The sequence below is a fragment of the Peromyscus californicus genome, unplaced genomic scaffold (genome assembly GCF_007827085.1).
Source record: "Peromyscus californicus insignis strain IS unplaced genomic scaffold, ASM782708v3 Scaffold_13__1_contigs__length_99412109, whole genome shotgun sequence".
Lineage (NCBI taxonomy): Eukaryota > Metazoa > Chordata > Mammalia > Rodentia > Cricetidae > Peromyscus > Peromyscus californicus.
Genome location: NW_026294424.1, coordinates 1525260 through 1541820, shown reverse-complemented (window position 1 = coordinate 1541820; position 16561 = coordinate 1525260). Strand labels below are relative to the sequence as shown.

The 16561-nt window shown below is 50.0% G+C and overlaps 1 protein-coding gene across 11 annotated transcripts in view; it reads left to right on the top strand.

Annotated features, from left to right (window-relative positions):
• The window catches only part of CUNH4orf50 (chromosome unknown C4orf50 homolog), a 92145-nt gene that overhangs the window by 50206 nt on the left and 25378 nt on the right, over positions 1-16561 (top strand). For 2 of the 11 annotated variants that reach the window (XR_008217634.1, XR_008217635.1), the window contains exon 12: positions 15913-16004. The exons of the other annotated variants lie outside the window; for them this stretch is intronic. The gene's annotated coding sequence lies outside the window, so the exon portion shown is untranslated. The remainder of the gene's footprint in view (positions 1-15912; positions 16005-16561) is intronic. 11 annotated transcript variants of the gene reach the window in all.

Genomic DNA, 16561 nt, shown 5'->3' with positions numbered 1-16561 from the left:
CCCTTTGTCATGGGAATGCATCCTTAACGTCATGATTTGGAGCATCAAGAATGTGATGGAGGAAGGATGTGCACCTGAGGTACAGGCAAGGGTTCAGCTCGTCCTGTGGGGGTGGTGCCACCTGTCTCCAGCACGAGGCATTATCTGTCACCTCAACTCCTTCTAGCCTGTGCCCATGTTCTGGGCCTTGGTAAGAGGCCATCCAGATGGGTCACTCCAGAGTGATCCCTGCTGCTCGCCATGGTCACCATTGCCCACTAAATCCAAAATACTTGTAAACCAGAAAGTGCCATCAGCACCCCTGGGGTACACTGAGGTCTCCAATTGGGGCTGCTTTGTGCTCTGACTTCTGAGCGCTGTTGCAATGGATACTGGCAGACTCTGGCCTTGTCCCAGGCCTGCAGAGCTTTGAGAGGCATGAGGCGGCCCTGTCACACTCTCAGTCAGCTATATGTTATCAGAGGTCGGGGCAGGACTTGCATCAAGGATGTTGAGGGCCAGGCAGGAGCCTGGTCTGCAGGAGCTGGAGGCAGCCACCCCTCTGCCTAGGCCTCTGGAGAGGCCGGCAATCAGACTAGCTCTGCCACTGCAGCAGACAATAATTTATCAGTCAGTTGTCAGCAAGCCACGTGGAGGACTTCCCTGGGAGCCTAGCCAAAGCTAGTGAGGCAAGAGTGCCCCTCCCCCTGGTTGTGAGGCAAGTCCATGGGGAGGCCTGGCCTTGCTTGTATAGTCAAAGAATGGCTGTGTTGAGTGCGGTTTCTCTCTCTGGGGCCTCATTCATCTTCCTGTGAATCTGGGGGGTCAGGAGGGACTGGAGCTAGGTCTTCTTCGTCTCCCGCCGGCTCCTGCCCCTGGGCTTCCAGACAGACAATGTGTAGACTGGGGCCCAGTGGCATAAGCAGGTGGGACACAGGGGTGGAACTATGGGGTAGGTAGCTGCCTGTGAGAATACCAGGTAGCCTCCTGGTGGAAGTGTGCACTGTGCTACACCCTGGAAACGTGTGTGTGTGTGTGTGGGGGGGGTGCTGCCAGGGAGGGGGAGGGGTCAAAGTGGGGCAGCCCTAGAAGCTAAGTCCCTTCCCTATCTCCCCAGGGAGAGCTGTTCCCACATGGGGTGCTGTAGCCCTGTACCGTCACACCCAGCTGTGGGACACAGTTTGCTGTCACAGACAAGCCTTGCCCAGGAGTATATCAGGAGAGGGAGGCTAGCGTCAACCTCTAATGGCAATCAGACTCTCTTCAATGGTGATGGTTTCTCTGGGGTTAGCTGAGCACTGTGTGGGCCCCTGTATGCCCGTGTATGAGATAAGGGGAAGTTTGTAAAAGGAAAGTGAAGGGGGTACAGAGATGTTGATACAGTAAGCTGCCATTATAGAGGCCATACCTAGCCTGGTGCTGTACAAAGGGGGCAGGTGTGGACCTACAGTGTCGTGATGGCCCCTGCCCGTGGCTGCACCTCCAGCAGGCCCTGCAATAGCTCTTGGCGCCAAGTGTGTGTGGCAAAATCTCCTCTCTCATCACCTCTGGCTTTAGTCACGATTGCTTTTGGTTTTTATGAGCATGGCAGAAGTGACTCCATTTCTTCTGGCAGCTTTCACATAATAAATATGTGTTGACTTCTCAGTTCCAGCAGTGGCTGTCCTGCTTCCACCTGCTGGGCTCACAGTTAGGAGGAAAGGACCACTGGGGATGCTGAGAAGTTGTGAGATGGCCACTGGGGACGGTTGCTAAAGTGTTGGAGAGAATGGGTGGCCTTTGCTGCACCTGAAGAGCGATCATCTGACAAGAGAAGAGCTGGTTGGCTTCAGGGTCAGGCCAGTGGGGACCTGGAGTGGCAGTTCCATTTGGCACTGTGTTCAGTTGCTGTTCCTTTTGGAGGCAGGAAGCCTGGTGTAAAACCACAGGAAGCAAGGACCTGGGCAGACAAACCCACAAAACCCAGGTGGAGTGTGTGCCCTGAGGACAGAGCCTTGTGCTCACCATAACCTGGGCTAGCTAGCCAGCTGTAGCTTTCAGTGGCAGCCCTTGGAGGCCTGGTTTCCACCTCGCAAAACACCTCCATGGTGACATCATCTTCCATCATCCTTGCTGACACAGCCTGGTGACATGCTTCATGATGTGCCCTGAAGCATTCCTAACTCAGGCAGTCTCTCATGCTTTCCCTGCCTACGCTGAGAAGCAAACGGCTTAGGAGCTAAGCGTACCTAACTCCCACCCCATGATTTAGATTCTGGTTGTGACCCTCGCATATCTCCAGGGTCTCAGTGTTCTGGCCTGTGGGATGGGGGTGTCTGACTTCCAGCATGACTAGAAGGAGTGGGCCACTCTTTGCCATACTCAGAGGCCTCGAACATGGAAGAGCTGCAGCTTTCTTTCCTCTATGTGACTCTGACAGTGTGATCTTTACAACCCAGGCATAGGAAACTCTAGGGTGTACTGATGGAGAGGTGAGCAGGACTCAGCCACACAGGAGGCCCTTGCAGAAGAGGTTAGGATAAAGTCCATGTATTGCTCTGGGCTTTGTGTGGCAGTGTGGAAGTGTCCCCTGGGGCAGAGCTGGTCACACTCTTAGGACCTAAAGTGCCGTATCCATGCCATGGTTGAAATGTATGGTCAGTGTGCCATGGAATATGGGCCACATCACACACACAGGAGCCATGATCATTGGACTCAGCACAGAGAGGCATCTCTGGAATCCTCCAGAATCATAATGATGATGATAATAACAATCATAATCAACACTACCATAAGCACTCTTCTCGGCAATAGTGAGAATGCAAGGGAGTGTAGTTCCGGTTAGAAGAGGGGACCATAGGAAGGCAGGGAGAATCTGGGGTCCAGAATGTCCTCCTTCCTGCCCTGTGAGCAGAGGGAAGGCCATGGCCTGGGATGACAAGAGATTCCAGCTCTGAGTGCTAGTGGCTGTGGAGAGTGGAGGAAGATCAGGGTGGCTGATGTAAAAGTGGCTGAGAACTGGTTTCCAAGTTAGGCATGGTTGTGTACCTCAGCACTTTTTGGGTAGAGCCAGAGAGATCTCTGTAAGTTTGAGGCCATGTAGCAGGATCCTCTGTCACAGAAAGATGGATGGGGGAATGGAAGGAAGTTTAAAACATTTTAGCATGAAAAATGTCAAATACTTACAAAATCAGACAGAATAGTAAAAGGGTCCAGTGTGCTCATCATTCAGCTTCCACAAAGGTCAGCTTGAGAGCAGGCTCCTTCATCAGGACCTGGCCTCATCTCTCCTTCCACCACAGTATTTGGAAGTGGGGCCAGACATACATTATTCAATTCACAATCATTTCAAACACTGTCCCATCATCAAGCCCCAAATAAGTGATAACTCTTTAATTTTATCAAACATCCAATTGGTTCAATTTTCTAATTATTTTACAAATTATATGGGCAATTTTTTTATGGTTTACTTGAAACTGAGTCTAAGTAGGGTCTCACTATAGCTGATTGGCATGTCTTTTTTGAGGTAGATCTATATAAGACAAACTTACCTCCTTAAACAGGAGTGTGGTCACCTGCTCTGTGGCCATTTCCTCTGTCTCCAAAATATTTCCAAACTGAAACTCTGTCCCTGTATAACATGAACCACCCACCTACCTTGGCAATGCCCAGTCTACTTTGTGTCTTAAAGTGACAGTGACTAGGCCCCTCATATTGGTGGACCCTATGGGATTCATCCCTTTGTGCCTAACTTTGTTAGATTTAGTACAATGCCATGAAGGTGCATGTGTACAATAGAGTGTCATGATTTCCTTCCTTTTAAAGGCTGAATATGCTTCACCTGGATAGACTTGCCACAATTTGATTACCCATCTGTCTGTCCATCAACACGTCCATATGTCCATCCATGTATCTATCTACCTATCTACTTTACCATTCATTCATTCATTCATTCATTCATTCATTCATTCATTCATTCATATACCCACCCTACCTATTTACCCACCTACACATCCACCCATCCATCCATCCATCCATCCATCCATCCATCCATCCATCCATCCGTCTATCAATCCGTCCATCTGTCCATCCACCTATCAATCTATCCACTTTTCCACCTTACCATTCATTCACTCATTCATTCATCTACCCACCCCACCTATCTACCTACCTATCCATCCATCCATCCATTCATCCATCCATCCATCATTCATCCATCCATCCATCCATCTATCATCCATTCATCTATCCATCCACACATCCATCTACATATCATCCATCTGCCCACATAATGGCCTTTTATATCTTTTAGTACACAAGTTTTTCCTCCTCTCTTTCCATCTGTGGAAGAAATCAGGTCACTGTCCTGTGTTTTGCACAATGGGTCTCACTGGTGGGTCTCAGTGGTGTGGTTGGAGTCCTCTCCTTCTCCATCTACCCTAGACTTCCCTTCATGGTGATGGGAACACGTGCATCATTGTCAACTGTGCAGATTCAAGAGGCCGCAGCAATGGAGGAGGCATCTCTGGCTGTCTTTCAGTACTCACCTATTTCCCCAGCACTAGGAAAGGGCCATCTAAAGTTCAGTTCAGAGAGACAGCAGGCTTAGGACAGAGCATCTGGGCAGGCATCCTTGCAGACATACTCCTTACACAAGGCTACGGATCTGGTAGGGTCTTTGTGATAGTTCCTGCTAGCAGGCCTGCGTGTATGGTCCTCTCTTCCAGCACCTCCTGGCTTCCTTTGTTGTTGTTGGTTCTGTTGTACTGTTAAGGTTCGGCAGGAGTCACTCCATTTTGAATCTGAGGGCTCTCACAAGGTGAGGAGAGAGCTGTTCTTGCAACTGAAGTGTGCTCCTAAGGAACTCAAGTGCTGCCGGGCCTATTTATGTTGGATGGAAAGTAAATTCTAGAAATGTCTCTCCTTTCTCCATTGTGTTTCCCATTAGATGAGCCAAACTGGAAGCCAGAGGCCAAGGAAGCCCTGGGAATACTATCCTTAGGGTCAACCATTTCAGTCACCCTCCCTGGTTGGCCTCCTGGGCCAAGAGAACAGATGGATCTAGGGCCACTGTGCAGGAAAACACAGATAGAAGATGTGTCTAGCTCATGGTTAGTCGGGGCGTGGCACAGGCTCAGCATCCATGAGATGCTCATGGTAAAATCAAGTCTCCTCCACACGATGGAGGGCAGTTCTCTCTGAACCACTGTCTCTCTCTCCAAGGTGAAGGTGTCACATCTGATTTAGCCTCCAGGCCCCTCCTGTGTCAATGCGTTCCCTGACTTCTTTGCCCACTGAGCACGCTCCATGTGATAACTGAATCTTTAGATGCTCCATGCTCACCTTCATGAAGCATGTTTCTGAGTGCAGATGGGATTTTCTCTCCTTCCATCTGAGAGCTGGTACTTGGACCCAGCTCATCCAATGCAGCAGAAGACAAGGGAGATAAAGTGAGTCTGGTGAGATTTAGCCTCAGCTGGAACCTGGGTGCCAGTAGCCACTTGGTCCCTGGGGAACTTGTGCCAACCCAAGTCGTGAATAGTCCTGAAGGATGATGGATGGGGAGGTCATGGCCTTGCACGGCTGTGTAATTAGACTGATGCTGCCGAGGGACACCAGCTAACACACACACACTCTGGCTTCCCTTCACGGTGGGGGCTGGGAGTTTTGGAAAGCCCAGGGCCTCCTGCTTGATGGGAGGGCTGTACAGAGAGCCACTCCCTCCCCGAGTAGGGTCAAGAACTGGAGCCATGGGTCTCCATTAAAATTCACTTTAGAAACCTAAGTGCATAGCTCAATTGGTAGAGTGATTATCAAGCCTGCAGGGGGCCCTGGGTTTGAACTCCCTTCCCCCACTGAATAAACCATGCGTGGTAACACATGCCTGTCATCTCAGCACTTGGGAAGTGGAGGCAGGAGGATCAGAAGATCAGGGTCATCCTTGCAACATAATGATTTGGGGGCTAGGATGGACTGTGTGAAAGAGGCTGAGGGATTTGAGGATGGACTGTGTTTCGGTGGTGCTACTCTTGGGAGGGACGAAGCATAATGTTGATAGTACATTAAGCTGGCTAGAAGATTTCCAAGCATTGCCTGGAGACCATGGCCTCCTACGCAGTGCCTAACCACTCCTGGCATCGCAGATAGAAATAAGCATACTTTAAACAGCATGCTTTTCTGCTTATCAAATCAAATATGTTTATTTGGATGAATTGGGGGAAATGCAAACAAATAAAGTAACAAACAAGACCACCAGGAATTCCAGCACTGAGAGATCATGAATTTACTCCCGGACAGCTGTACTTTTGCAGCCATTGAGTTCCCACAGTGGTCAGGAACTAATGAACGGTATCTCCGACACTGCGTGCTTCTCCACTTGGAGAAGTGGGAGGGCGTGTTGGTAAAGACGGTGCATCCAGGAGCCAATCAAACCACTTCATAAATGTGATAGATGCTCTTTATCCTTCTGTGCCTCCCTTGCCCCATCAGCACTTGTCATGAACATCAGTAAATGTGTTCCTGTGTAAAGGCTCAGGACAGGGTATGACACTACGATGAACTGTTCCCCACAAGCTCAAATGTTGAACATTTGGTCCCCAGCTGGTGGCACTATTTTGGGAGGTGGCAGAACTGTAGGAGGTAGGGCCTGGTGGAGGAAATAGGTCACTGGGGGATGTGCCTCCTAAAAGTATCGTTCCTAACTCTCTTCCTGTTTCTTTCTGCTTCCTGTGCACCACCGGGAGGGGATGCTCTCTTCTATGATTAGCTTTACCTTAGACCCACAGCAGTGGAGCCAGATGGACCATGGAATGAGAACTCTGAAACTGTGAGCAGAGGCGGTCTTTCTCCTTCAAGCTGTTTCTCTCAGGGACTGGTCATAGCCATGTGTCTTAGAGTTTCTATTGCTGTGAAGAGACACCATGACCACAGCAACTCTTATAAAGGAAAACATTTAATTAGGGCTCACTTACAGTTTCAGAGGTTCAGTCCATTATCATCATGGAGGGGAGCATGGCAGCATGCAGGCAGACATGGTGGTGGAGGAGTAGCTGAGAGTCCTACATCTTGCAGGCAACGGGAAGTCGACTGAAACACTGGGTGGTATCCTGAGCATAGGAAACCTCAAAGCCTGCCCCCACAGTGACACACTTCCTCTAACAAGGTCATACCCACTCCAACAAAGCCATACCTCCCAATACTGCCACTTTCTATGATATTATGGGGGCCAGTTACATTCAAACTACCACACCTTGAGAAGCTGCATCAGTACAGGCATGCACCCCCTTTTTACAGGATGTCTGACATGGATAGCATCTTCATTTGAATAAATTATATATTTATCCCTACTGTGTGCTGACCATCTTCCCAGGTTTCACACATATTGCTATATTCAGTGTCCAAAATGACACCCACAAAATCAGTTTCACTGATACTTAAAGTGATGGAGGGCTTGGAGCAGAGAAGGTGCTTTGCAAGTTATGTAACAGCTTTCAGGTCCAGAATTTCAGTCCTTCAATCCAATTGGACCCCCAAATCCCTGGCCTGTTCCTAGATTGCTCTAATAGGACCCCCTAAATCCCTGGCCTGCTCCTGGATCACCCACTCCCAGCCTTGGCGCCAATAAAGTCAGATTGATACCCAGGGTGCTGCTGTCCATGTTTCTGGTGCTGATCATTAGTGCTTGCTGTGACTTGTGTGCGAGCAATGAGGCCTTTGTGGTTCATTTATGACCCACTCCCTCCCCTCCGGGGATTTCAAACCAGCTGTGGTCTCTCCCTGAAGCATCATGATGCAGCCAGGGTGGGGCGTTCCCCGGGAGCCATTCCTTTCCCCCAGGAGGCACAGTCTGAAAGCTGCTCTTTGGGTGGAAACAGCTGTCAGGGTGGGAGTGCTCCTTGGGACTGTAGCTGGGACACACACACACACACACACACACACACACACACACACACACACACACAAAAGCAGGAAAATAGGGTCTTTAAGGGGACTAGGGTCTCTTGTACCTGAGAAATAGGTAATAGAAAGGGGTGTCACAGTAAATGGGGAGAAGTCTGTCTGGCACCAGTCCATTCTAGTTAAATCCTTTGTGATACTGAATGACTTTGTTTCTGCCTCAGCTTCGACATGACAGGGAGATGCTGCCTCCCCAGCAAGGCTACTGTGAGGAACTGGAGTGCGTATGCTCAGGTGTCCAGTGTGTGTCAGCATGGGTTGTGACCCTTTGGAGCAGAGGTACCTACTATGTTCTAAGAGTTGGCCTTCTAGGTACAGGTGTGAGGAAATGCCACCCAATCGAAAACACCCAACAGACACATTTGTGCCCCAGCCCCCACCATCCTGAGTGGATTCTAGGGGAAGAGTTACAGCGTGCAGGAGGATGGGACATGGAAGAGAGAAGCTGTGTGAGTAGTTATGATAGTTCTAGAAACTGGAGCCAGTACACTGGTGTCCAGAACAATTTGGACACAGTAGTGCATGATGGCCAGCACTGGAGTCCCATGAGACCAAAGAAAAAGGCTACTAGATAGATGTAGGATTATGGAGTGCTGTTTATGACAGGAGCATTACCCTGGATTGGGGTCCGGAAAAGGTGCATGTATATCGATTAGGACAGAAGTGACCTTATCTAAATGACAGTGTCCCTGGTTTACCTTAACATAACATGAGCAAGTACATTCTTGGTGCTGGGTCTCATTGCAGAGCTCCACGCATTCTAGGGGCTTTATCTGTTTAGAATGTGCTGGGCAAAAGCTATGTAGGCAAAACCCATTGCAGTGACCCAGGAAAATCACTCAACATGGCTGTCCTGCTGAGTCCACACAATGGAAACTATCTACCTGTGAGCCCTGCAAGCTTCAGCAAATTACCTCCTAGGGTCTCCATTTCCTCATTAGCAAATAAGGACAATAACTATACTTAACTCACAGAGTTACAGTTTTACACTCATTAAAGCTCTCTCTCTCTCTCTCTCTCTCTCTCTCTCTCTCTCTCTCTCTGTGTGTGTGTGTGTGTGTGTGTGTGTGTGTGTGTGGTGTTACAGTGATAGTGATGTGCATACCTGTGCAGGCCAAGTCATTCCTAAGGAGCCATCCATCTTGGTTTTGAGGCAAGGTATCTCATTGACGTGGGGCTCATTGACTCGTCGAGGCTGGCTGGCCAGCAAACCTGTATGTCTGCTATCTCTGTTCCCCAGAATGAGGATTACAAGCACACTCTGCAACCCTGTATGTGGCATCTGGGGGATCGAACTCCAGCTCTCATGCTTGTGTAGCAAGCGCTTTATAGACCAAGTATCTCCCCAGCCTTCATTTACTCTTTAAATAGATGCATCCTAGAGTATGGCACAGAGGGAACACCTGGTATGTGAATCTCCACCATCACCACCCTCCATCATCACAACCCTGAATGATTTGGAAAAAAAAGGAGGGTGTGTTGTTAAATCCCATTGGGCTATTGCTACCCAAAACTTACTTCCTCAAAGCCCCCACCACTTCATTCACACAGTTGTAAGGCTTGCTCTGCTAGGTGGCTTTCTGCTGGTCTCACCCTCACGCATCAGAGGGTTCAGTTGGGCTGTGGACTCAAGCAGGGCCTTGTGGCTGGTGACTGATGGTGGCTGGCCCTGGCGTTTGGTGACCATCTCTCCAACAGGGATGCTCCTCTTTCTTATACACGAGTCCTCAGCCTCATGGATACTCTTTCGGGTTTCTGCATATGGAGGTGTAGAGGCTGTGTTGAGAGAGAGCAGGAACTTGAAGGTCTCCTGGGGCACAAGCTTGAAATTCTCACTGCTTCTCTCTCTGGTGTAAGGAGGTGTCAGGCTGCTCCAGACCTGAGGAGAAAGGCTACCTCTTGCCAGGAGGAGCAGGGCAGGTCGCACTCCAAATAGCTGTGCACACTGAGGTGGGAGGGATCTTCGTGTAGGACTTTACTAGAACCACCCCTCGGCAAGACTTACATTTTGAGAACCCTGTTAATGGGCAGTGACATGGACTTCTGCAAACACTGTCCATCCAGCAGTGCTGGCAGCCTAGGGAGGTGACAGCTTTGCTTTGTCACTAGCAAGTTTTCAGAACCATGAAAAACCATGGCGGGGTGGTAGGAGTCCTGCAGCACTCTGGGGCCAAGAGAAGGGCACCTGGGTGCTTTCAGTGAGAGTGCAGGATTGTGAGGACACCTGCCACAGTGAACTGGGCTGTGGGTGAGAATGTACCTACGATCTTTATTGTGTGGGTGAGTAGATTCCCACCGAAAGGTAGGCTTGAGAAGGTGTGTTGACTTTCATTTATGTGTCTACCAGCAGGGACACTGGGTTCTCACGATACCTGAAGAGCATTGTGTAGGTTTTGGGGGTGGTCTTCACCAGCAAGGAAATTAAAATGATCTAGCCATAGCCCGCCTCTAGGAGACCTTGGGGAGCCGGCTGTCAAATGTTCCTGGTCTCACTTCTCCAGCTGCTTATTGATTGCTCCTGCCTCGAAACTTCTGAAGCCCGCGAGTCTGGAGTTGAAAAGGAAGCTGCAGTTCTGGTTACATAGAGAGGCATAATCATGTAGTTACATCTTCAGAAGGTGGCTGATGCTGTAGAGACTAAAGGAACCACATGTGTGCCAGGAGAAACCTAGAAAATCTGGTGTCCCCCACCATGTGGGGCAGGTGCAAGTAAGAGAGCCAGGCTTGGTGAAGGAGGTTGGGATCTGGAATGTTCCTCAAAGGCCCACATGTGGAAGACTTGGTCCTCAGCCTAAGGTAACATCTGGAGGTGATGGCTTCTTTAGGAGGTGTGGTCTAGAGGGAGGAAGTGAGGTCATTGGGAGCATGTCCTTCAGTGGGATTCTGAGACTATGGCTCCTTCCTCTCTTTTTGCTTCTTGACTGCCATCAGGGGAGCCAGTTCCTGGTATGATGGTCTGCCCTGCCACAGGCCTAAAGCAACGGGATCAAGTGACCGTGGGTTACCATGGGATGTAACCTCAAAGGATTTTCTTCTTTGTAAGTTGAATTTCTAAGGTATTTTTTCACCAGTAGGAGAGCCAACAGGCGCACCTAGTCCAGGCTAGGAATCCTGCCAGAGACCATCTGTGGCAGGCTGGAGGGGCCTCCTACACCTGACTGGTCACTCCCATTAGTGTAGACACTCAGCAGAGGACGCTGCTGTGCAAGGAGGCAGGAGGAAGATGAATAAGTCCCACAAAGAGCAGAGCCCAGGTCGTCACAGTCTCCATGCTGAGATGAAAAGGATGGGCCTTCAGGATCAGTCAGAGAAAGAGGCTCAGCAGATAGCAGCAGATTTCAAGCCCAGAGCCACCAGGCAGCCAAGGGAAAGCTTGGAGAAGCAAGCCCATCTCCTGTGGCTTCGGAGATCCATTCTAGATCCACTGTGGACAAGTGAATTGGTGCAGAGGGGACATGAGAGATGCCACTACCTCACTGGGCTGGCGGTCCGGGTGGCAACTGATTTGCTCGGTTTTCCCCATAAATCAGCGAAGCAGATGAGCACAGGCATTGAGAGGAGGCGTGCTCCTTGATGGAGGGGCCATCTGTCTCCGTGGCAAACTTGGAAGATGGGGTTGAAGCAAAAGCGGAAACGAGGCATCATTTGTCTTCAGTGACGAGAGGGGGGATGAGAGTTGACAGCATATTATGAAAGGGCTGTGACAGGTTTTTGCAATGAATAAGAAGAATTGGTCTTGTGTGATATTAAGCAGAATTGAAACTGGATGGATTCAAATTAAGTTGAGAAAACTAAAACAGTTATCTGAGACCTGGGGGTGAGTCAGCCCAACTGTCTCACTGCAGAAACTGAGGCCCTGGGAGAACTAAACAGTAGCTTGATCAGGGATCTAGTATATTGATCATAAAGCCGTTCTGTTTTCTTTCACGTCTGGACGCGTGTGTGCAGGTACACATGTGTGTTCATGCGTGTGGAAACCAGAGGTTGAAGCCAGGTGTCTTTCTCTGACACCGTCCACCCTCCTCCCTCCCCCGCTTTATTTTCTGGACACAGAATCTCTTGGTGAGCCTGGAGCCCATGGATTCAGCTTGAGTCATTGGCCGGCAAGCCTTAGGGATCGTCCCGTCTCCACCTCCTCAACACTAGGGTTACAAGTGCATGCTACTGCACCTGGCTTTTTGACGTGGGTTCTGGAGGAGTGGACTCAGTTTCTCACGTTGCATGGCAAGCATTTTACCGATTCCCAGCCCTTATTTTACCTGGTGCTGGGAGGGAAATGGGTCCTTGGTGTTCTATGCGGGGCCTGGTCCTTCCCACATCTCCGTCCTGGCTGTCGCGAGGTGAGCACCCGCCCCTTCCACAAGCTCCCACCGCTGTTAGAGCCTGCCTCACCTTGGCAGACTGTGGAGCCAACTGACCTCAGAGTGAAAGCTCTGAAGCCGTGAACTGTAGCAAACCTTCCCTTGTTCAAGTTTGCTAGCCCAGACTGTCATTTACGTGCCCTTCTGTCTCTCTTCATTTCCCCTCCCTCCTGACACCCCTCCCAGCCTCTCCCCACTGCAGGTGTATCCCCAGGATCCTAGTCAGGACCTAGCATTTAGGATTCTTTCTGTCCCGAGGAAGGGCTTTCATCCAGCCTACCTGACTGCTTCAGCACCTCGGGCTGTGTGGCCTCGTGGGGGTCAGGACAAAGGGAACATTGCTGTTGCCCAAGCCACATGACATGGGCCCAGAGCCCTTGGCAAATGCAAGTCATGACCCTGTGGAGAATGACCCCTGAGGTCAGCCTGGACCTCATACTTAGAAGCCGAGCCGTTCATGGCTGGTGCTGGGAAGGCACAGAGGAGCAGGGATTTGAATCCCAGGAGCAGGTCCTTGGATCTGAGCTTGCTGTGTGTCAACACAGTGAATAAGTGAACAAGGGGAACCTGAGCCCAGGGACAGCTGGTGAGTGTGGGAGATGTGGACACAGGAGCTGTCATCCAAAGGGCCAGTGCACTCACATACATGTGCACGCACAGGGGCTGGGTAGGGGGAGTGGACAGACTGGGAAGATCCAAGCACTAGTTTCCTTGATGTGACCGACCACAGGCTCAGCCTCAGATCTTCTCTGAAGGTGACAGGTAGAATCCACACTATGACTCAGGCTGTGGTGAACCTGCCCCATGAGACAGCTGCTTTGGCCTCACAGACAGGTATCACAGGCACGGTTGAGGTGGCTGTGATGAAGGGTGAGGAGGTGACAGCCACTCCGGAGTGTGGAGGATGGAGTCAGGTCTCAGGTCCACACAGCAGACTTGCAGTTCTTCCTGCCTGTCCTGTTCAGAGCCGCATTCCTGGGTGGGGGTGGGGCGCTTTGTCTTTAGCATCCTTTCCTCTTGGTGATGTGAGAGTGCAAGCACTCCCCAGCTCACAGCAGGTTTCCATCCAATGAACTCAGTGTAAACTGTGACTGGAAAACACTGCAAGTGGGAAATGCTGAGACTCTACCTAGCTATGGAAGACCTAGCTCGGTAGCAGGTGCCCCACCCAGTATAGGGTCCCTGTATGCTCTTGAGCCCTGGGGCCAACAGGGACACTTTGTTTCTGCTGTGGGGAAAGGAGGGAGGACTGTAGCACCTGTCACTAGCCTCAAAAAAGATCAACAGTCAATTCAGTGTTCTGTTTGGGCTGAATGCACAGCGGCATAAAGTTTAAAAATGCCAAGTCCTTTTACCACGGCACCATGCCATCTGTGATGGCTAGGTGGGTCTTCCTACCTGAGAGAGTGAACTGAGATTTCCACACCAACCAGACTTCTGGGTGTGTGTGTGTGTGTGTGTGTGTGTGTGTGTGTGTGTGTGTGTGTAGTGTATGGGATCTTCACTCCAGAGCAAACACCCTATCTCCCACTTCATCTGTACTTTCTAAGAGAGAGCTCACGTGGTGTTTTTTGCTCTGTTCATCAGTAGTAGGGACTGTTAGCTAGTTCTTCTCTTTGTCCAGGACACAAATTGTACGGAACTCAGGAGCATGCCAGCCATGTGGCCTGGACTCCCAGTGGATAGGGCCCACCCAGGGGCCACCTTAGCTCTCACTCTGTCCCTGGGGTTTCTTTTCAGTAGGGCTTGAATCAGCCCTGGCCAGCCACACATCAAGCCACTCTCCTCTGTCTCACTGGACTAGGACCAGACTTTCGCTCCCACCATGAGCTCTGCTAGGCGGCCAGAGAGGCTTGCTCACTAATGCAAGAGGCTTTGCTGCAAGCTTTTCTTCTTGTTCCATACAGGCAACATGGACACAGAACTGAATTTAAGCAGGGGATCCAAGGAGATCAACACTGTAGCTCACAGCCACACAGCAAACTAGGAACATGTTTGCATGCCCTCATGGGGAAGGCCAGGTTCCAGAGCAGGCCCAGGGGTAGTTCTCTGTCTGCTGGTCCAGATAGGCTATAGATCTGTACTGATCAAAGCTACTGTCCACACTCTACAGGATGATTCTGGGGAGGGTTAGAAAATGTGTTGTTTAACGTTCTTAAAAATGCTTGCTGCTCTGAGATTCTCAAAGCTTGCGTTGGCTTTTCTAAAAGCTTTATGGGAGGGGACAACTGGAAAAATGGGCTCATATATATTAGGGGATGAATTCAGTTGAATTCAGATGAATTCAGATGAATTCAGTAAAATTTAATACTACTGACAGAAACAACAAGATGAACCTGGGACTGAGAACCAGAGATGAGGAAGGTGATCTCTGTAGGGAAGTTGAAGTATCACCTGGCCATGAAGAGCAGCAGCCATGCCTCTGACTGCCGAGCACCTGGGTGGACAGAGACCACCCAGTCTACACTCCTACATTCCTAGGGAGAGAGGGGAAACCTGTGTACATGACAGGTAGGCGGTCCCTTGATTCTCAGTTCTGCATCACATCACACAGAGCAGCATCCCTCCAGAATCCAGTCTTCCCTGGACCTGCCTCTTAGTTTCCCTGTGTCTAAAGTATCTGCTGCATCCTGTAGACACATGCAGGACAACATTTAAAGCCTATGAACACTCAGGAGACTAGAAATCAATCATGTAAAAGCTATCACAAGCTTCTAGTCTTCCAGGCCTGGGAGAGCCCAGGGCAGCTTGCTCACTGTGGGGTGGCTCCTGTGGAACCCATCGTCATCGTAACAACCCTTAGTGATGGGACATCTTTGGTACTTCCACATCCTTCATGAGAGGGTAGTACAGAAAGGTCATTGCATGGGATGTTCCCATGTCTCACTGACTCCTGTTTCTTCAGGAGCACAGACAGATGGAGAATTCCAAGGGCATCCTTTGGGCTGGGCCTACCTGAGTCACCATTGCATGTAGCTCCCATGTTCATTTTGTGCCCCGAATTGCTCACTTCTCTTGCTGCTCTGCTGCTCACAAGGAGCTCACAGTGAATCTCATTTTCCTTCTACTTGGCTTCCAGTTCAAGATGCTGTCATCACCAGGCTAGGGACGAGCTGAGGAGTCTGAGCTCTTGTTTCTGAAAAGCACACATGTCACACTGGGTACCAGAGTCAAGCAATGAAGTATTAATACACTTGCCTCACAAAATAGTGTCCTTATGCCTAGCTGGATTGCTGGGTGGGGGATAGCCTTGAGATGGCACATATCCTAGCTTGGAAAAAAATGTCTGCTGGTAAAGAAGTTGGAGGCCTTGACAGCATCCATACCCTTTGCATAGGTAGAGGCCTCCCTCTACTAAACAAGATGGTGAGCCTGGAGTTCCCAGCTTCTTGTGTATTGGAAGCCTTAAATGAAGGCCCTTGGACAAACTATGATGTAAATAGCTGTGGTGGTGGGAATGAAAATGGCCCCCATAGGCTCATAGGGAGTGGCATTATTTGAAAGGATTAGGACATGTGACCTTTTTGGAGTCAGTATGTATTTTTGGATGAAGTTGTCACTGGGGATGGACTTTGAGATTTCAGGAGCTTAAGCTTGGCCCATCACCATTCTCTCTTCCTGCTGCCTGCCAATCCAGATGTAGAACCCTTGGCTCCTTCTCCAGCACCATGTCTGTCTGCATCCAGTCTTGCTGTCCGCCATGATGACAATGGACTAAGCCTCTGAAGTGTAAGCCAGCCCCAATGAAATGTTTTCCTTTATAAGAGTTGCTGTGATCATGGTGTCTCTTCACAGCAATAGAAACCCTAACTAAGACAGTAGCTCAAAGTTCATTCTCTGACACAGCATTATTCCACAGTAAGACTGATTTGGAAAGCCTCCATTTTTATAGCTATAAAAGCACCACCATGTTGAAAATCTTATTTTGCCAAGATTTACAAAGAGAGCTAATGAGAAAGTGCACATGTTTGTGGTCACCAAGCATTTAGCCATCCGTGTGATTTCTGTGGGGGATGGGGTGGGGACGGACTGTGGTCCTTCGTGGTTCAGAGAGCATTTGGATGCTCAGGCTTAATGAGCGCCCCGCCCTTCATCCTTTCTACTCTCCACATCCCTCTGCTCAGAAGTCCTGCTGGATGTTTGCCTTGTTGGTTTCTCCCCACCGGCGACAAAGCATCTCATAACTAGGTGCTTTGTAGCCTGGGTCAGACTGTGGCAGCTCATTTACCACAGCCTCAAGCCACCAACCCACTGCTCGCCATTGCTTTGCCTGCCAGTAACAACCC